At 40.7% G+C, this 22,501-nt stretch overlaps 1 pseudogene; it reads right to left on the reverse strand.

The window, feature by feature from the left end:
- Positions 1-13,518: 13,518 nt before the first annotated feature.
- Positions 13,519-22,501, reverse strand: part of LOC144246500 (uncharacterized) — a 59,625-nt pseudogene continuing 50,642 nt past the window's right edge.

The raw sequence follows: 22,501 nt of genomic DNA on the forward strand, positions 1-22,501 counted from the left end.
ATGGTAGAACAGTGAGGCAGTGCTACAAAACCACAATGTAAATTTTTCATAATACATAGGCCTGTGCCTTCTCACCTAATCTTTATTACTTAGCTTCTTAAAGTCTGCCTACCACAAAGCCAGACTCTAGACTGGCAGCACAACAGCCACTTTCCACCCTCAAACAACTAGGATGCAAATTCCAGTTAACAATCTGGCAATTTCATATTTGTATCATTTAAACTAGTCAGTAAGCAGTGCTTTTCTTAAAATTATGCTATACTTAGCCTAAAACTCTTTTGCCTCAATTTGAATATCTTTTCTTTCCTCCCTTCCTGAAAAGTGTTACAATAGCTGTAAGCTCCTCCATAGTGAGTATCAGTACACTGCTTTCACACTGTTATGATATTCTATAGATTTAGAAGTAGAGTTTCAAATTCTACTGTGTTTGAGATAGAAAAGTGAATTTATTTACTTTTCTATCTTTCATAATTTTCTTCAAAATCTTTTTGGTGTACCCTCCTATGTTTTGGCATGTATCTTGTAAACGTTAATTCTCCTTTTTTATGTCCCTTATTTGTAATGACTTCCACATATTCAGTTATGTCTTTTTATTTCCTTTATTCTTTTTAGGTCTGTTTGAAAGCTAATTTTGCTAGAAAAAAAGCACATTACCTCTCAAAAAGACCCTAGGATCATGCTAGGTCCTTCTCAGCTGGAAGGGAAGCAAAATCCCACTCTAACATCATTGGCATAATCTGGAAGATCCCTTATTCCTGCTTCCTGAACTGACAGCAGGAGGAAAGAAAGGGTGAACTCTTTGGTTTCTTAACTGTAAGGCCTGAGGTCAGAACATAGATAATTTAAAGAAATTACAGGGAAGGAGCTTTCCTCTCCTACACTACAATCTAAGCTAAGTCTTTCAACAGTGCTAACTAGCGCATCTTAACAATTAGACATCATTATTATATTTTTCCTGAAGACAGCCTACTCATTAGTTAAGAATTAAATATGGCAAAAAACCCATGGTGTTTAAGCATTTATTATTCTTGTCAAGTTGCAACCCATATTTGGCCTACTTGATAGAAAAGCCAAAAGGTATTAGTTATTTAAAAAGAAAAAAAACTTCCCTTTTTCCTTACCGCTTTCCTGTGGTACAACCTAGAAATTCAACAGAAATCCCCATCTCCATTTGGACCAACCTCCTGATCACAGAGCCTGTAACTTCTGGTTGATTTGTAATTCATATCTTTTAGGTATCTTGTTTATAGACAGTCTATACACCTTAGCAATTTTCCACTAACTACTTACCCTTGCATAACTTATTTTTCAGTTTATTCCCAGGTTAAACCTGATTAGCTTTAATGTCCAATACTTAGATTTTGTAAAATCACTTTACCGAAGAGCCCTAAACTATCACCTATTTTTCTTCAGATAAATTATTAAAAATTGAGATCAAGCCATTTTTAGTATTTCATTTTTTTTTCTGCACAGACTGAATTATGATGGTCTCCTACTGCTGCATTGAGGAAAAGAAGTGAGAAGCTAAAAGAAACCAGACCAGAATCAAAGTGGGAGTGAAGATGAACACTGATGATTCCACTGTTGATTTCCTCTTGCTTCCCTGAAGCAACTACTGTTCCAGTGTCCCACGACACTGTGAGATGTGGAACACAACCAAACCCTCCAGCTGCTGCACTAAGTCCTTTAGGTATCAAAGCCAAAAACAACATCATGGGTGTGTCAACTTCATTAGCAATGATTAAAACAATCACACAATTGAAGCATTTTGTATGGCTCAGCAAAGGACTCTTCAACGACTTAAATCCAAATCAAAAACATCTTGTTTTACTGTTAACTGTTTGGCTATTATTAATTGCTTCTGTGATTACACCAGTGAATGTAGGATTTAAAAAATACAAACAGGATAAGACCTGTTCTTTACAGTGAAACATAATTTTAGCAAAACACCTGCAAAACAAAAATGCTTCTTCATTCAGGGAAACTAGTAATGAACCTGGCGACTCAACAGAGCAGATTCTGGAAACAAAAGCAAACACAGCATTTCATTTCCCCCAACCCTACAGCATATGCATTATGGTACATGTGCAAAGAATATCTCCATATTACATCATTTCAATAAAGAAGGCACCTTTCACCTGCTGAAGCAGCACAAAAGAAAAAAAAAAAACAAAAACAAAAACAATAGTGGACTTGTTTGACTTCGTTCCAAATTACCTTGCCATGCCTCCTTATTTGGCCTCTCAAAGGAGGACATGGACTTTGCAGTCTCCCTTTATTGCTCGTCTCATCATGCACGTAGTTTAATGAGACAACATTCTTCAGTAAAAGAGCAGACTCAAAGAGTGGTTCTGGACATTCTGATTGGTGATAAAGATTTTGATGTACAATTTCACATTGTACTTGGACAAAGAAGCAAAGTGATTTCAGCTTCAGTTCTCTAAAAGACATGATGGCAAAACCCAAGAGGTGATTCCAGGAGATCACCTGTTGAAATCCTGAAGGCTTTTCTCCAAAGTATGGTCTAAATAGGAACTGCAAGATTGACCCAAAGTGTGGGGAAAAAAAAACCCAAACAAACAAACAAACAAAAAAACCTAAGAAGAACTGATGACTATAAAATCTGCAGATTTGGGAGGAAAAAGTAAAATAAGGTGGGGAGAAAGTGTTGAGTATATGAGCAAAATGACAGAAATGTACCACAATAAACAAAATATCATTACGCATGTTCCCAGTAGCAAGTGTGTCTCCTCTATCAGTCATGCTACAGCAACCAACAAAACAAAGCAGATAAAATATCCTATAAGATCTGCATTGATTTATTTCTTTGATTTGTTGTTTTTTATAAAATAGGCATCCACAAATAAACCCAAATCAAGTCTGTTATTTCTCTTCAGCAGCAGGAGGGCAGAGTGTAGGATTGGGAACTTTTCAGATGTTATTTCCCTGCAATGCCGGTGGTCTTAGGTTCCTGGCCTTTTTAAACTCTTTGCGCAAGCCAGACCAGCAAAACAGAGACTGGGAAGAATTAACACCATTACAATAGCAAGAGTCCAGAGCATTATTAGCCACACTTCAAGAAATGGATCATATTTCCAAGCTACATTGACATATAAGACTATTTCAAGGCAATGTGTAGAATCAGTTTAAATAAAAATCACCAGTCACCATAAAGCATGCTGGTGTTTTCAAAAACTATAAACTCAGTTAAAAAAAAAAAACCACATAAGAACATGAAATTTTTCTAAATAAAAAAAAAAAGCATGTCATAACCAAGGCTTCTGAAACCACTCTTTAAAAACATCTAATTTACAGAGCATAGAGATAATACATTTATCTGTTAATTAGCTGTTCATGAAAGCTTAATTCTGACTGATTTCTGCATATACAATTCCCAACAACAACAGTGGAGAGCTGTGACAATATATTGAGAGGACATTAGTGTAAATAAAATGTTAATACAAATGTTTGTTTTTCTAATAATTTCTGCTGTCAATAAACTAAGTTTTACAAAATTCTTTAATTGACTATACTCCTTCTTGGATATATGGTAGATTTTAATGACCGCAAAAACATAAAACTAAGGAAATTAAATTCTTGAGCATGAACTATGTGTGCCAAGGTTGTAAGAATGATATAAAAGATAAGCAGTGTAAACCAATGCTTTACAATTCCACCATAACTTCAGGGCTGTCATTTGCTTTCTAAGTACATACCTCTTTCTAACAATACATGCAACTTGTGCTGAAGCAGCACTGCTTATCTTGTTACGTGCACTCTGCAACACTAAAACTGTCATTTTATCCTGATTAAAATGCAACATAAGAAAAACTTATTTTCACACTCTGCACTCCAAGACCTAAAATGATGTGCACTGAAACAAGGGCATGCCTTATTACTTCTACATGCATGGATGTCTTCAAGAAAAGATGAAAAAATATTGAAATTACATCACAAATTCTTGGAATCTTAAACTGTAGTTTCCTTCTCTGAATTGAATAGGTTTATGTTTTAGGCAGATGGTATTATGGACTTTCTATTTCACTTCATGAAAACTGCATTTTCCACCAGATCTTCAGGTCTAAGGCAAAGATTTGATAAAATGTCAGTGATTTAATTTTTAAAATTATTCACAAGTATTTTAATGGAATTTCATACAGGTGATTACTGTTAGAAAATAATAATCTAACATTTCTCTAATTTAAGATGTAGTTCAAAATTAAAACACCATTTCACTAACAATAACTATAATTTACCTCATGATCACATTTTCAAAGGCTATTGAGAGCATATGGCCCAAACAGATTTGATTTGGTTCCCTCACCTTCTTCAAAGAGTATCAGTTTTGGGGTTAGTTCACTCAGAAATGTAAGACTCAGCAAGCCTTGTCAGTATTTTTCTGCTATCCTTATCCTACATAAACATCCTAATCATGATATATTACTACTAAAAGCTAGACAATACTGAATTATTTCCTGCCCAACATACAGAAAACTACATGATAGACTAATAGTTAAGGCACTATTAAGTCCTCTCTAAATCAATGCCTGTTTTAAACACAGATTTCCACAGTCAAACTGGAGATCATTTTTTTATGTCTGTGGAAAGCTTTTGTCCATCCACTGTAGGGAGAGTCCAGACAAGTGAGATAAAATCAAAAATAGTGAACTCCCCTGTGGAAGCTGAGAGAACAAAAACTGTGTTTTGCCATATCAGCCAGAAAACATTGCTGAATCTGGATCTGTGTATGCTACTTTCTCCAAATAAGGTAGTTTCCTCAAAAGGGAGGTTAAGCAGCAAATTCAGGAAGTTGATACAGGAATTAGAATCCTGTGGTCTTCTCTTACATCATCAGTCCCAGTAAAAGGGCTTCACAACTGTCCTGTCAGGAATATGAAGGAACTCTATCTGTACAGTCACTAGAGGTGAGACTAGCCACAGAAGTAGAAGTGTCAGCATAATAAGACAGATTCAGTGGAAAGCTTTCTTTCCATCATTTTCCTCAAAACATCTGTGCTTTTTGGAAGTTTCTTGGGTTTTGCTTCTTTTAAACACAAAGAGAAACATGCATCTCTTAGAACTGCCTATTTCTCTGATAATAAGAAATAACTGAATTCAGACAACTTCTAATAAGCAATTTTAGTGACCACCTGCATCTAAGCAGGTGTTATCATAGAATATCCCGAATTGGAAGAGAAGCACAAGGATCATGGAAATCCAACTCCTGCCCTTGAACAGGACAAGCCCAAGAATCAGATCATGTGCCTGAGAGCATTGTCCAAACACTTACTGAACTTTGTCAGGCTTCGTGCTGAGACCACTTCCCTGAGGAGCCTGTTCCAGTGCCTAACCACCCTCTGGGTGAAGAACCTTTTCCTGATAGCCAACCTGCCTGCCCCTGACTCAGCTTCCGGCCATGTCCTCAAGTCCTGTCACTGCTTCCTCTCATGAGGAAGTGTCAGACTTCCTCAGTGAAGTCTCCCCTCCTCCAGGCTAAGCAAACCAATTGACCTCAGCTGCTCCTGTATGGCTTCCCCTCCAGACCCCTTGCTATCTTCACAGACTTCTGTTGATGTCTCCAATAGCTTTAAATTGTTTTTACACTGTGGCACCTAAAACTGCCCCCAGAACTCTAAGTGAAGCCACACCAGGGCAGAGCAGAGCAGGACAATCCCCTCCCTTGCCTGGTTGGCCATGCTGTGCCTGATGCCCCCAGGATAGGGTTGGCCCTCCTGGCTGCCAGGGCACTGCTGGCTCACATTCAACTTTCCACCAACCAGGACTCCCAGGTCCCTTTCTACGACGCTGCCCTCCAGCATCTCATTCTCCAGTCTGGGTGTGCATTCAGGGTTGCCTTCTCCCAGGTGCACAATCTGTCACTTGTCTTTGTTAAATTTCACATAGTTGCTGATAACTACTAATTTAGATACATATAAATAATGTTACTCTTATCTTGTTCTCATTTCTTGGTCAGATGACTAATAACAAGACTCCAGTCCCACAAGGGATGGGACAGCCTTTGAGTTTTTCCTTCAGTGTTTATAGCACAGAAAATTCACTAGAAGTGACAATAAAATTCTAATTTAAATCATCCTCCATACTTCTGAGACACCTCAAGGGAGGAATAATAAAAATATTGAAATTCAGAATGAGACATATGACATGTTTTCTTGTTCACATGGAAAGGTTCACTAGCTCTCTGAACAAAGGTCCTAAGCAGCAGCAGAACCACCACAAAACACACCAAAGTTCTGCCAAAGTCTTTGAAGAAGACATGAAAGCAAGAAGCTCCCTGTTCTGCTTTTCATAGTCAAACTTTCTCCTCGCTCTTCTGGATATCCAGAATTGTTCTTTTCTGCATTACAACTGGTGAGACAGAGCAGATCTCCCTGAGCTGCCCTGCTCACTGCAGCTGGGGAGCAGCCCTGCGACTCCATGGTGGGCTGGTGGAGGGCTCACCCAGGGACCAAGGTCTCCCGGGCTGCTGGCCCCTGCCAGTTCAGACGGTCTGCTAAGGCCAGCAGGGCAGACCACACAGGCTGCTGCAAGCACTGCCACAGAAAACATCGCCACTCTTGCAACACACAAGATTCCCATGCCTGGGGACTTGCTGGTGTAAATAGGCTGTTGCTTTTCATCCCTGGACCCTACCTCAGCACAACATTTATTATACATAAAGAAGGGCACACTTAAATACACTGCTATGCTGCAAATCAACACATTAAAGATTTGCTCAATCAAAGGTTTATTTAGAAGTCAAGTTTCAAGCTGTTTGATTTTTTTTTTTTTTCTGGAAAGATTAAAACTCAGCAAACAGTGAAAACACCACAGGGGAAAAGAATCCATACAACTACAACCAGAATATTGCAGTAATTATTTCAATACTGATCAAAATACTTCACTGGATACTGGGAACTGAGGTGAATATGCAGTTGTATGCAATTGGTCCCATAAGCTTGTCCATCTAAATCAAGCTTTAATTTGTGAAAAATTTGGCCTTTAGGATGAATATCCTAAAAAGCTCTGACTATTTTGCCGTCTCAGAATTAATTAGCTCTTCATCTGCCCCAAGTACTCCTTGAACAGCTTGGGTGAGCTGAAGGCATGCCTCTTATTTGTTTTATATTCTGAGCAATTATAAAAGGAGACAAAAATCAAAGTACTGATGTTACTTAGCACTTTATCATTTTAGTTATCAGAGACTTGAAAGTATCTTATATTTGCTATGTGAACTCTTTCGTTCTTATATATTTGTATTACCATACACCACACATCATTTCATGCCTACAACTGCGTATGGAATCCACAAATATCATAAACCATCGCTCTTTGTCTGCAAACTGCTGTGTGCCAACTACAATGTATAAGATAATGAAACACTTCACATATTATTGGCAAAGTATATGAGCTGTTAAATATGGGGTCTCACAGTCTTACAGCCAAACACCTGGCAAAGTTGAAATGAATTCCACAGGTTTGGTAAAAGCTCAGGGTTTTTGTCACTTATTCTGTGTCTAATCACAGGAATTTTGGTTGTATAAAACTCAGATATTTATGGTTCAGTGTCTGGGGAGGAGCATCTTTCCCATAAGCCTCCACAAATAAAAAGCAGTCCAAATAGCATCACTTAACATTCTGCCAAACTAAGCCTTCCTTGGAGGCTGAAAAGGTTTGGCAAGAATGGCGTCCCACAACCAGCATCTTCTCTACTGTTTTTGTCCAGTCACTGAACTCAACTTTGATCAGCAGAAGATGAAAAAGGTCTTTGTAAACTCCTTCTGTTCAAGGCAAGACAGGAAGCTCTGTCATATTTTAACCTGTTCATTCCTTCCTTTTTTCAATCTGAGAAGTTCAGACAGTCTGGATGACTCACAGAAGTTAACAATGCCTTCTAGGGTATTCAGCCAAATAAATCCCAATTTCATGTCCTGAAGCCTAACCATCTCTATGAGGATCTCTTCGATGAGGCTGTTTCTCTAACTTCAGAATGAGCACTCCTAGGCTTCTTCATATACATGGGCAATCTGATTTGCAGGATCAAGTGTTTTCAAATTCTCATTTAACTTCAGAATGCCTGGTGAGTGCTAAATGCATACTCCCATTTGCGAAAAGCACTCTTTTTCCAAACCAAACATTTCCAAGTCTATAGTAATTTAATTGCACAGGTATTCTCAGTCACACACTACGGTCACCTTGAAAGCAACACACATGTCCATGATGCTAGAATAACATTCTCAGAGATCTCAGCTCACTTGCCACTACAGTTGCTTGTACTGCCATCTTGAAAATCCCCTTTTTATAGTTTGATGGTTTTCAGACATAACCTTGAACACATAATGCATCCTGTCAAAACTAGTATCACAAAGACTCTAAGAGATGGGACTCTACGGGTCAGGAGATGCATAGAAGAGCTGAGTGAATCCATAGTGATTCAATGGACTCAATGCTCCTGTCTGATCTATTTGAGCTCTGTAGGAGAATGACATCCAGCATATTCTTGGGAATTATTTAGAGGCCTACTAAGGGACTGAAAACCTATAGCTCAGAAGGATCTAGTCAAAAAACAGGTAAATCAAGCAAGGATAAAGGCATTCACAACCTCTTGAATCTAGAACACTGGTTAAGACATGGGATAACCCAAGTCATTCCCGTCTGACAGCTTTTCAGTAGCCCACACAAAATGAACACAGTGGCTTCAGTCAGTTGGCAGACAGATGTTTACAGTGTAGCTGGAACTACGTGGCAAGCTCAGCAGAGTAGCCAAGCAGTTTTGCTAGGTTTAACACACCAGCAATAACGGAAGCAAGCATCCAAGTCCAACACTGTTCACCCTGACTTGCTGTTCATGGGGTCAGTCTAGGTTGCAGCCAAGAAGCTGTGCGGGAAGTGCTTGTGCTTGCTATCAGCTCTGATTGCAAATACAGCAGTCCAGACAATACTGCATTCCATGCAGATGCTAAATTAGCAATTGTAAGCAATTTTTAAGTAATATAAACCTCTCTCATAAAAAAATCCCCAACAACTACATGTGACAATTGTTTACATTCCTTTAGCCTCAAAAGAATTTTGTATTTCAAACTAGTTTTGAAATATGAATAATCCCAAAATCTCAGTGGCCTTGGCCTCCTTGAGAGCTAGTCTGGAAGTGTGGTCTAACTGCTCCGACTTTTTCCCCAATGAATGCACACAGTTATCGGCTGTTAAAGCACAGGGCTGTGTTCTTCAGACAGTTTTACTCCCAAAAACCATGCAATCAATGTACTAGTTCTTTTAAGAAGAATGCTCAATGAGGGAAAACTAAAACACACAAAGTTCAAAAGGGCAACACAGTCAATCGCTACTGAAATTCAACATCCAAGTTACTTGCTATTTGGTTTTGGTTTGTCTTGAAGAAAACTCATTAGAGATCATCACCTGTAATGAACAGAGTGCACTGGGTTTCAGCGCTGGCACCTATCTCTCTGTCACTGTAAGATAACCCCAGTGCTGGTGGCTCTGCTCTCCCTGAAGAAGCTTGCTGAATCCTGGCCAGTGCCAGAGTCCTGAATGCTTGAATTTAGTGGCCTCACCCAGCATCACTAGCAGCCACCCCCAACCTGCCTGAAGCCCAGTAGAACTATTTCACCGAGACCATGAGAGGTCTGGTGCATCTCCCTTATGAGGACTCCTGCGGGACCTGGTCTGTTCATTCCACAGAAGACTGAGAGGGGATGAAAAGGCAGATGAGAGGCAGATGAAAAGAGGATGGGGCCAGATTCTTTTTGGTGGTGCGCAGTTGACAGGATGAGGAACAATGACCAGAAACTGCAACAGAGTGTTTGGGCATTGGAATAGCCTCCTTAGAGGAGCGGTCACAGTAGCAGCCTGACAGAGCGCAAGAAGCAATTGGACAACACTTTTGGGCACACGGTGTAACTCTTGGAGATGGTGCTGTGCAGGGAGTGGGATTGGACTGGATGGTCCTTGTGGGTCCCTTCCAATCTAGCATATTCTGTGGTTTTGTGAACTTCTTTACATTTAGGGCAGCAGAGCACTGGAACAGACTGCCCAGGGAAGTCACCGAGTCTCCTCTGAACACATTCAGAACTCATCCGGACGCCTTCCTGTGTCACCTGCTCTAGAGGACGCCGCTTTGGCAGGGGGGCTTCGACTGGCTGCCCTCCAGAGGCTCCTTCCAACCTGACAATTCCGAGGTTCTGTGAGTGGCGCTGGACACGGAGCGGAAAGCGGCGGGGGGTCGCGCCGCGGGCAGGCGGCGGGGCCGGGCCGGCGGCGAGGGCGCTCCGCGGGCGGCCGCGCCGGGCGGGCCGGGCGGCAGCCGCGCCGCGAGGCGTTGGGCAGGGCGGCACCTGGCGGCCGCCGCCGGCGCTGCCGCGGCCGCCTCCGCCGGAGGGGCCCGCCCGGCGCCGCCGCGGGCGGCCGGCGGCAGCTCGGGCCCGGCGGGGGCCGCGGCCCAGGCGCCGGGAGGCGGCGGGCGGCGGCTGCCGGAGCGGGGGGCGGGAGCAGGTGGCGCCTTCCCGCCGCGGCGGCGCGGTTCGCTCGGGGGTCTCCGCCAGCCCCGGCTGCCGTCAGGCTGCTCTGGGCCGTAACTCGGTACAAAGCGTAACCCCGTTCTGTCAGTTTACAGAGGTGCGAGCGCGGCGCGTTCCGGCTGAGGTGCCTGTTCCCAGCTGTCATCTGACCGGCGGCCTCAGCCCTGCTGCTGCCTGCCCGCCTGGACGCAGAATCACACAGAATGGATCAGCTCGGAAGGGACCAGATCTGGTCCAAACTGCCTGCTCACGCAGGGTCTTCCTAGAACACATGGTACAGAATTACATCCAGATGGTTCTGGAATATTTCCAGTGAGGCAGACTCCACAGCCTCTCTGGGAAATCTGTTCCAGTGCTCGGTCACTGCACAGTAAAGAAGTTCTTTCTCACATTCAGGTGGAACTTTCTGTACCTCAGTTTCTGCCCACTGGCTCTTATCCTATTGCCTGGCGCCACCAAGAAGAACGTGGCTCCATCTTCTTGGTCCCCCTCTTTAGATACTTACAGATAATGACAAAGGAATTCACCCCACATACCCTTCTAGTGAGTGCCCCTGCAACCACCATATACTGCCACTGGCCCCCTAACAGATAGCACTTCTGCTTCTGGTAAGCCAATTGACTGTTACAGAGTAATGTGTATTTATCAGGAAAATACAGCTGTGCTATTTAGCAGCTGTGCAGAAAACACCTCTGGGTCACCAGCCATACAGTGACTTTGACAAGAAGCAAGGTGAGTGCATAACAGGGATTGCAGCACCAGGACAGAAAACCAAGCCAGGCAGGAGGTATGGAATATCTGCCACTGCGGAGAGGGACAGCTACAGAGCACAGACAGCCACCCATGCTAGGGATCAGAGCAGATGGGGGAGCTGAAATCCACACTTTTAAGGAGAAACTGCACGTAACACTTGACAACATCAAATGGTTGTGACCCAAGTTTGAAATCTCTTCTGAAGAAACAGCATCTATACAAATCCAATTCCCACTCTGAGCACACCAGGGCAGTGGTTCAAGGATGACTCGGAGGGAAGGCTGCCATTTCCTGACTCACCATCCCCATTTCCTGTAGCCTGGCCTTTCAAGTCCCCATCCCGTTACCAGCTCCTGAAGTGAACCCTCTTATCATGTGAAGTGCGATGAAGTCACATCCCCCCCCCCCCCCCCCCCCGACTGTGTCTATACATACATCCCTCCTCCATGTTTTTGTCTGGAAATTTGTTGCTCATACTGTTAATAAGAACATTTTTCTCACTGAGATCCAAGTAAAATTATTCATAAAATGAATCAGGTTTGCCAGTAACTGCATGGAGTATGAGACTTGATTAAATGATTTTGTACTTACTGATGCACTGATGCTGTAAAAAGCCTTCCTACTGAGCTTTATTCATAAAATGTTGAAAAGTCACCTGGTAGTGCTCCTCCTGTCAAAAATAGAAGTAGAATGAAGACAGGTATTCAGTAAAGAAACCTCCCACTAACAACAGCAGACTTGAGATAGGGATGATACTCCCCAAAGTATTCCTCACTATCTCAGTGATATGGTACAGTCTTTATCTGCCTCCCAAAAAAACCACAGAAGGACAGACCTAAACAAGAACATACATTGTGAGATTTCACTGTGAGAGGTCACAATCTTATAGCTATAATCTCAACCAATTAGTTGTGTCTGTTTTGGCCTGTTCAGGCAAACCTAATTAACAACTTCAAACAGCATTTTGCAAAATGCCAGACCTAATCTTAAAATATATAAATCACATGGGAAAACTGCACTTAGCCCCTGATGTGCTCTGTTTATTTCTGCAGAGACCTTTTATGCAGCTCTACTCAGATTCATTCACGTTTACAAAACTAATAAAAAAGGTGATATTCACTGGGGTACGTCTCCCCCTCAACAAACCGTGAGCTTGCCTTGAGTAGCATTAACAAGATGTATTCTGAGCCCAGTGAATGTGCAAGAAGTGCAACCCCTCTGACCATGCCTGCAGTGCCAGGCAATGGCAATCCAGAGTCCTCTGTTTTTAAAAGAAAAACAGGAGCACTCAAAGCTTTGCACTAGTCTGGAAAAATTACCTTGGAACAAGGGAAAACAAGGGGAGATAAAAAGTGATTCATTTTCTATGCCAATATCTTGGCCATGAAGTAAAGCAAGCAAAATTTCCTGAATTTCTGCAAATAAATGTATTTTTATGCAAAGCAGTCAGTAGCAAGAGTGAAGAAATGATGCCAACAGGAAGGGGAAGGGGAAGGGGAAGGGGAAGGGGAAGGGGAAGGGGAAGGGGAAGGGGAAGGGGAAGGGGAGGGGGAAGGGGAAGGGGAAGGGGAAGGGGAAGGGCAAGGGGAGGGGCAAGGGGAGGGGCAAGGGGAGGGGCAAGGGGATGGGGAAGGGGATGGGGATGGGGAAGGGAAGGGAGGGAAGGGAAGGGAAGGGAAGGGAAGGGAAGGGAAGGGAAGGGAAGGGAAGGGAAGGGAAGGGAAGGGAAGGGAAGGGAAGGGAAGGGAAGGGAAGGGAAGGGAAGGGAAGGGAAGGGAAGGGAAGGGAAGGGAGCAGAAATATGGAGAGAAAGTAGTGAAATTCATTGTGAAAAATGCTGTTAGTACAACTGCATTGCAACTAATACATAACTAATAGGAAATAAAAAGGTGCTCTATGAAAGTGCAAATGTCAGAATACTGAAGAGAGAGCCACAAATGAACTATGAACCTATGGGACATTAAAGGCATCTGGCTTGCAGTACACAAGAATAGTTTTAGTAGGCTGTCCATGCACCTTAGTAATATCCCAAATCCATGCCATGGGAAACTTTCATGACCACCAATCCTACACAATCATTTGGACTCATAGGAAGGAAATGCAGACATAGGGGCCAAAAGGGCACTGCAGATTGCCTTGATGTGGCCTCCCCCTAGCCAGTAGGTTGCATTGCAGAGAAAGGGTTTTACCAAATGCAGATGGAGCCACAGGTCTGCTTCCTCTTGAGGTGCTTTGTAAACTCTCCTGACTTGTGATGCTGTGGTCACCCAACTGGAGATCTCCCTAGTGATGCTTGCAGCCTTATTTTCCATGCCACCCACTGGATGGATCCCATTTTCAACATTTACTGTGGATCTTTTCTTTATTTTCTTTGGTCTTCCATCTCTTTTGCCACCAACATGCAAACAATTTAAGAAGAATTCTTTCTGGCTGAGGGAAGCAACATTAAAAAAACAGGGAATAATAGATACAAAATGAGCTTCTGTGCTGAGAAGGGTTCCATGTTGGGCAGACATAATAAAAGCAGTAAGCAAATACAAAATCAATTAACCCATACGAAAAAAATTACCAGGGACTACATGGGAAACAAGTTGCAGAGGTACAAAGCTTAGTCTGTCCTAAGAAAGCCAGAAAGGCTGTTGACAAGTAAGTTTATCATTCTGCGTCCTGCCAACCTCCTATTACAGCATCCAGCAGCTGTCTGCCCACCCAAGTCCTACTGTCAAAGGAGCTGTATGTTCTTGGTGACAAATGTAAAGAGTTGTGGAAAAATATATCCAACCCCCAAAGCCTCACACAGAGCACCTTACAGGTTTTTAACTGTTATAAAACCACCCTGAGTAATTTCCAAAATCACAGCCAGACCCTAATGACTAACTTTTCATAACAATGTTGTGGATGTTTCTGTTAACATGTTGAGTGTATAATTCTTAATTTCTTCATTTGAAGCAACTCTGTGCTAATAGACATTGTGTTCCTTTCAGGAGACAGCAGACAACAATGTGGCTGTACTCAGGGGGCATCTTTGGGAAGGAGGAGGAAATTGTGCTTTTCCAAGAGCAGTTGAGCAATTTCATGGGGAAAAAATTTCTGGAGTGAAGAACAAATCTTGACAGAGTGGTGAAACACACAAGAAGCAGAAAGGAGAGCTCTGAGAAACAGAAAAGACATCATAACCAAGGGCCCAAGTTGATGTAAATATTTCTCTCAGGATGCTGAGAGGGGATGGTGAAGACTTCCTATCAGTGCAGCAAGCCACTGAAAATTGTGGGCTGAGAAAAAGACCAGAACATAAGAACACATTACTTACTAGAGGGGAAGGTAGCATAAAAACCTTACATTTAAATTGTCCCCAAGTTTCTTTCTTTAAAAAAATGAATATTCTGGCTTATCTTCTAATGAAATCATGCTTTTGTTGGCTGAATATATGCTAAAACTTGAATGATAGAAAAGATTAGCATGATACCTGCACAAGTCAATTTGGGGATGAAGACAAGTCTCCACAGTACAGTAAAAACATTGACGTACTGGAGGAAATCCAGCAGCAGGCCACTAGACTGGTCAAGGGCTGGAGTACAGGCATATGAGGAGATGCTTAGAGAGATAATTCAATTCAACTTGGAGGAGGCTCAGAGAAGACTTGATTGTGGAAACTACCTGTCATTAGGCTACAGATAAGACAGAGTCAGATTCTCCTGCATGTGTCAAATGATAGGCAATGGACTTAAGATGTAGCATGGGAAACTCAAATTAAGTATAAAAAAAAATTATTATGAAGATAGTCAAATACTGGAGTAGGGATATGGGTTTTCCATCTGTGAGGGTGTAAAGGGCTTGAATAGCCTGAGCTATCTGATCTAGCTGGACCTCTTTGGTGAAGGGGGATGGACTAGATGACCCCCAGAGGAACCTTCTAATGTAAAGTCTGTGATTCTGAGAGACTCAGCTTTATAGGTTCAAAGAGATGATGATTTCAGATGTTCATCACCTTAAAGCAAGATGCAAGGAAGATCCTTGTCAGAGACACAACCCGCCCAAGCTGATTAAAAAATGTCATGTCATTTTTGTGAACAGTGTTTATATTCTATGCTGTGGTTGTCATATGAGAAAAATAATACTTCTTATGTGTATATCCTGCAAGACATTGCTCTCTTGGGCCCCTGATTCTGTCTGCTATACCTCTGTGCCTTGCTCTCAGACCTTAACCCTTGCATGAACAGTAATCTCTATCCTATTGCTAACTCCTGAAGGATTAAAAATGTTTCTATAGGTAGTAGCCTGTATATTTTAGGATAATCAAGCTCCAGATACACATAATTTGTTTACTCCTCCTTTTTTTTTTTTTTTCCTCAAAGGAAATAATGCAATTTCATCCAGTGCTTTGCCTGTCTCCTAAATTATAAACAATAGTTTAAAAAGGGTTCAGTTTTTCACCTGTATATATGCACGTGCACATGTTCTCATCTATACATATACACACATACCAGAGATATGAAGTCTTGTTTATTTATTTACATCTCATGCTTTCACAGAAAACCATACCTTCTGCATGTGCAATGCAGTGACTCAGCAGTGGTCCCATCCTTTGCTGCGCTGGCCCAGCATGTCTTAAGAGACTTCCAGGATGCATTCAGAATGGGAGAGAGTGAAATTATACAGGACTAGAGTGCCTGCTCCACAGGGGCAGTCCTTACTGTCCTCCCTGTTGCATGGGTGGCTTTGCTCTGTATGCTAGGGACAGCCCTATCCCACTAGAAACACTTCTGTGCGACAAAAGTACCAAAATGTGAGCGGATATGGAGGTCACACAGCTTGCCATACCTTCTCTTAGGGCTAGCTTTTGGGTTCACTTTGCAAGAAAGAGATTAATACTGAGAAGTAAAGAAGTTAGAAGTCTGAAGTTCTTTTAGCTCTGCCACAGATTCACTTTCCAGTCCTCAGCAGGCTACTTCATATCCCACATCTCAGCTCCAGCATATATAAGAGGGGCAATTATAGCAACACCACACCAAAAGCTGTGGGACTTCATATCTACAGAGGTCTTTGCACAAAAATATAAATTCCTTTCTCTAACCCTTTAAAATAAAATATGCAGAAGCCGGTAATACTTCCCCGTTTCTCTGCTGTCCGGGGGCAAGGAGTATCCTCAGTGGCAGAATGTTCAGTCTATGATCTGTGATCTCAGTTGAGCAAAATTTACCAGTTTAATGAGACACTGCAGGTTACTGAACCATTTCATTGCTTTGGCTCCTCAGAAGTGTCTCGGCATTGATTACAATCATATAGTGTAAATAATTCTGGTTTGTAAGTCCTCGTGTGTTTGAACTCTGATGCTGGCATTCCCATGCCATACTGTGTTAGACATTCAGACAACTGTGCTGATCACATATTTCCTCTTACTTTAATAGGCCTTTCAGGAATGAACAAGCATTCCCTTGTATACTACTATGGTTCCCATCACTTGATGGTCACACTTAATTAAGCACTATTTTAGTAGAGAGCTGGTTACACTTCATTTCATTAAGTGATTTCATGATCACCAGTGGTACACTGACAGCTCTGTTAGCTGAAGCTATGTGAAAAGGGGCAGCAGAGACAACAGTAACATTTTGCAGCACTTCCTCATCAGTGATTTTTCAGGCACTACCCTTGCAGAGCACAGCTACATTTCCATTAGCATTTAGATTTTTGGCTCAAGGCTATCTGATCCTTGAGGTATGATTGACCATATCGTATTACCAGTACCTTTAGCAATGCTTGTCCCTGAATCCTTAAAGTCATCATTTTTATATAAAGTAGATACAAGTAATTTCTTAATCTGTCTTCCCTCCTTTAGGTTTTTCTGTTCATAGTCAGCAAATAAATGTGATTAAAGGACAAAATCCCATTTAAAAAATGTAAGAAGGAATCAGTTGTGAAACAAATGTTGAAAGGTTCTCCAGTGTGATAAACCAGGCTGTTTTAAAACACTGGGCAATTAAATCTAAAGTATGTGAGTATCACATGACAGGAAAAACACAACCAATGTTACATGATGGACATTGCAGGATACCTGTAAAACCATACATTAAAGCTGCATGCTAGAAAAAGCTTCTCACAACAGTTTATGTTCAGTCATAGGGATATGTAATACCTAGATGATGTAGTGTTTCTAATGTGCAGGCAATTTTCCTAATTGAATTGGGAATTTTGCACAACTGTACTTCAATCCTAGATCTAAAGTTCAGTCTGCCTGTGCTTTACAATACATTTCAGTTTAAAAGGGAGAGAATTGTTAAGAAAACATCATCATAATGGAGAGTGAGATGAAATAAATAGATATGTAGTAAAAGCCAAAAATAATGCCAAATACTTGAATTTTGTTGTGAAGCCCTTTGTCACTGAAGTTTGGGTTAAAAAATTGTGAAAATTGATAAACTGTATCTTATATAAAATAGCATATTTTCTGTATCTAGCTTTTAGTTAAAAATATATTAAGAAATAGCAGAATATTTACCATACAGTAAAGCAGACAAAAAGAATCTAGTACTTGGGCACAAGTATCTTGTGCCCAAGAGTCAAATGATATGACTACATGTTACTGTGATTCCTTAGAGACCTGTTCTATATAAAGATCATTAGAATGGCATATTAATGAAAAAATTCCTACCAATTTTATCTGTTTTCATTTTCATATATTAGTGTATTATCCTGTATTAGGCTATTATCATTTGTGATGAATTTGTCACTGGAGTCCAGAATATAAAGGAGTGGCTTCTTTCAGTCCTGGGAGGAATTCTTTTATTTGTGTCTTCACAAACACATATACATTACAAAAAAAAAAATCTCAAAATTAAACCCAAAACAAACTAACCAAAGAAACCCTCATCTAGCAATGAAACTAGATACTTAATGTATGGAAAAATGCAGCATGCTATGCCCCACCCAGTTTCCAAAAGTTATGAGAACTTCCATGTAAATTGTGTGAACTTTTGCTTAGAAATTACACTTGTACTAAAATGAAAAAAAAAAAAAAAAAAGGCAACCTTGCTATGATTTTTACAATTGGGCAGCCTAAAATATTCTTATAAATAGTTTATATTCCTGCAACATCTTTCTCACATATACTCTTCATAGTACCTGTGGCGGATTCACATCACTGTTCCAAATGTAAAGGCAGAGTAAATGATATGCCAAGCATTGACGTGACCAGTTCAAAGTTGCGTAACAAGTTACTGTTATCCTGGCTATCTCAAGCTCTCATGCTCTGCAAACAACACCCCAACTACAATTTGTACTGAGTCATTTAGCCACAGACATGGTAAGCAAAAAAAAATTACATTACTCAAGTCTTAGAAAGGTGATACTTTGTGTACTCAATAAATCAAGGAAAAGGAAATCAGCAATGGGCTTTGAACCAAAAATGCAAATTCATTGCAAGGTTACTCGGATTTTAGAATCCCAGAGTCATACAGAACAAGCTCAGCTGGAAGATACCCACAAGGATCAAGTCCAATCCCCAGTCCTGCACAGCACCATCCCCAAGGGTCATACCATGTTCCCGAGAGTAGGGGAGTAGATTTGCTTATCAAAAGAAGAGATTCTCACTACCTTAAGAGGAAATCACCAAGGGTTTCTAGATAATTCTGCTATCACACAAACTCTAATTCCTTCAAGAAGAATTTGGCATTTTCCAGGTAGGTGAGTGAGGCATGGTTCAGTAGTGACAATGACCATGCTAGTGATGAGCAAAAGATTACAAACTGTAACAGGATCTAAATAAACATCCATGTCCATATCTCTTAGATGGATGATTTGCAGAGCATTTCTTATCCTGCACATGACATATTTAAAATGATCATTTAAAGAGCCTGTCTCATGTGACTTTGAGCATTTCTGGACTGCCAGTTGTATGCATTGACTGGACTCTTCAATTTTAAAATGCCGTGCTTTCCCTGTGGTGCTACAGAAACAACATTATTAATATTAAAGACAAATTCCTAAAGGGAAAACTAGAGAACATCCAACAAATCTTTGAATTATAGGAGAGTCAGAGCTGCATAATTCAAATACCAGAAATTCACTTTCAGGAATTTTGGCAAGTTTTTATAGCCAATAAATTATTACTAGCTTTCCTTAGTATTCATTATAACATGAATAGTGGTGGATTCTTTCATACGTGTTTGGTTTTAATGTCCAAAAATGTGGGAATCCTTCTGGTATTTAACAGAACAAAATTAAACATCGAAATCATTGGAGGAAATCTAAAACATTTTTCTTTTTAACAGGCGGATACTCAGAGATTGAAGATTTAATCTTCGCTGAAAGGCTTTGCCAACATAGCAGTTGCTGATGGTTATGGTCTTTTTCAAGAGACATAGACACAGCATGACAAAAGCATTCTTGACATCCATCTTTCACATTTTATATGTCTTCCATAAACATGTGAATTCCCATGTTGTCTCACAAGCATTTAAATTAGTGAATTTTGAAGTTAACAAGCAGCTGAAGGGACATAGCTCTGGGGCTACATCCTCTCATGTCAAGATATTTAAGCATGTCTTCTCTGAAAGGAATCAAGTGGAAAAACTCTGATTATGTATTCCTGAAGAAGAACATGCACTCCAAAACAAGTGACAAAGCCTAAGAAGGCATGCATGGCCCTGAATCCAGGGGCTGCTCACATCAGGGCATCAGGGCTCTGTGGTGCCAGCTGGAGCCTGAGCCTCTCCTCCAGCAGGAAAGGCATCAAGTCCTTCCCACTGATCACTCCACACACTTGGTTCTGCAGGTTCTACAGCATGCAATAAGAACATGGATTCTCTCCTTGCTCCACATTCTCAATTATACCTAAAGCATCAGGAAATACCATAGTAAAAGAACCACTTTATTTTTTGGTAAACCATAAGGTTCAATTTAAATAAATTGTGATGACTGGAATGCACTCAAATTTCACAGACTGGAAAAGCTGAGTTGAGGTCCACTTTCTAAGTCTAAGACTTTTCTGGTCTAAGATTTGCTTGAAAACAGTCAGTGACCCCAGTGTTTATTAAGTTTTAAATTTTTTTATTGCTGCTATCTCATTACACAGCCATTTATGGAATTCTATAATATTTTGTAGTACACGCTTATAAAAATCAATTCACATAGAAACACAGGCTGCAAGGAAGAGAAGGAATCACATAGGTGTGAGAAGCGGGCCTACCAGTACTAAACTCTGGTGACTGAAAACTATGAGGGCTTTAATGGTTTCTTGATAGGAACAGAGTTAAAGATCATTTTATTGTCAACCAAGCTGGTCTTTATAGAGTATGTAGTTGTTCATTAAGACTTTATTTTTCCCATCATCCTACAGTATTATTCCTGTGACCTGGCCAGTTCTGCCAGAGAAGGTGTATTGTGCTTCTCAATGTTATGCTTCCCCAGAAAGAGGAAGAGTGAAACAAAGACATGATAAAACAACATAAATAAATGCACAGCATAGAGGGGCACATCTCTTCTCCTTCTCTCATTTAAAGAACAGACCAGGCATTCAAAGACATGAAGAAGAAAACAAATCAAAAGTAAAGAGGTTTCCTCGTTCTTTACCGCATGTAGTTTTGCTGTGGAAATCACTGCTGCAGGAAATCATTGCACCTAGGAAATCAAAATGGCTATTTGCATGGGTATCAGAAACAGAGCTTTCATGAGTGATGATAACAAGTTGTTGAAAGGGAGAGTAAACTTTGTTGCTTGAGGATTCACATCAATATGAAATGTAATTGAATTCCATAGGTTGCCCATAATAAAAAAGATGTGTGCCCCACAGGTGCAAGCACTGGGCTGGGCCTCAGTTTGAACTGGCTTCTCCTTCCATGTATGACCTCCTCTTGAACTTTGGAAAGCCGTGTGTCCTCTCTCCACCTCATTTCCCCCATCTATTAAAAGAAAACTCTCAGACGAAACTAGATAGTGCATATTAGGAGCATTGCATGTTTTGTAAATTTTCTCTCTTTCTCAAAGCAAGGTATTTAGATCAGATGGATCTCAAATGAAGTCTCATCATCTTTACGCATGAATTAACAGGAGCAGATTTTATATCTTTTTAAAGAAAACCCAACTGAATTAGGCCTCTGACCTGGATTTCTCAGTGTCGCCCATCTCAGTTTCAATGACTGGAAATTCACTGAGGCAGAAACTGCATTTATTTTGTTTATAATATATTTTTTTTAGGCCTTACTCTGTATACTAAACTTATTATTGCTTTTGGACCCAGTATTTTAGTACAGTATTTAGGAAATAAATGTGGCAATGTCATAGGAGGCATTAAAAAAAAAAGGAAAGGGAAAAGAAATATAGTTTTATTTATAAGTTGATGTATAGGCACTGTACGGTAATGGAGTTTAAATCTCAAAAGCGTTGCTTTATATTTGCTTTATAGGACTATAAGAGCCAAATAATGACATTTAAATGATCTATTCCATTAACATTGTATCATTTTGTCAATCTGGAATGTATTTTAATCAAAAGCCCCCTTGAAATGGTCTCCTTTGTTGTATTTTCTTTTTGGCTCATTTTATCAACATCTGTTATGTTTATACAATATGAATTAAAACTTCGGAATGCTGTTTGTACTCAGCTACTTTTGTTGAGAATGCAACGTCCCAGGATTGGCAGTGTTTATGTAAATCAGTGCGGCTGACACAGCCATCATAAACAAATGAGAAAATATAACAAACATATTGTTCATGGAGGAAATGTTTGTTTTTAGAATTGGCTTCAGCCTTACCAGATTGATGAAGAGTTGCTGATACCAGGGATCTGTAGTGTAGTGATTCAGCAGCATGGTTGGGTGCAACAGACTGGGCAGCTTCTCCACTGTTATCTGGAAAAGGCAAGAATGCATTTCTCTTTCCTTCTGTGCAGCACATTAGAGGTTCAAAAAACTCCTAGTCTGACTCCTAACAAAAGACTTCTAGCAGAGCTACACTAGCAGAACTTGTCCAAACTTTATAAATTCTTTTGCCAGTAAGACTTAAATTAGCAATTGAAATTAGAGCACTCTTCAGTTACAAATTTTTGTTTTCCTTTACTGTAACTGTATCTCTGTTTGGACAATGTCAATTGCATTGGCTTAGGTGTGAGGTTTCTCATGCTGCTAAAATTCACGCACTAAGTGGTAATTACATGCTAGCATAGTGCAGAAATGTGCAGCAAAACTGGTATCAGCCATCAGCTGAGCTTCAGCCATTTTCCAT

The sequence above is a fragment of the Lonchura striata genome, chromosome 1, assembly GCF_046129695.1.
Source record: "Lonchura striata isolate bLonStr1 chromosome 1, bLonStr1.mat, whole genome shotgun sequence".
Classification (NCBI taxonomy): Eukaryota; Metazoa; Chordata; class Aves; order Passeriformes; family Estrildidae; genus Lonchura; species Lonchura striata.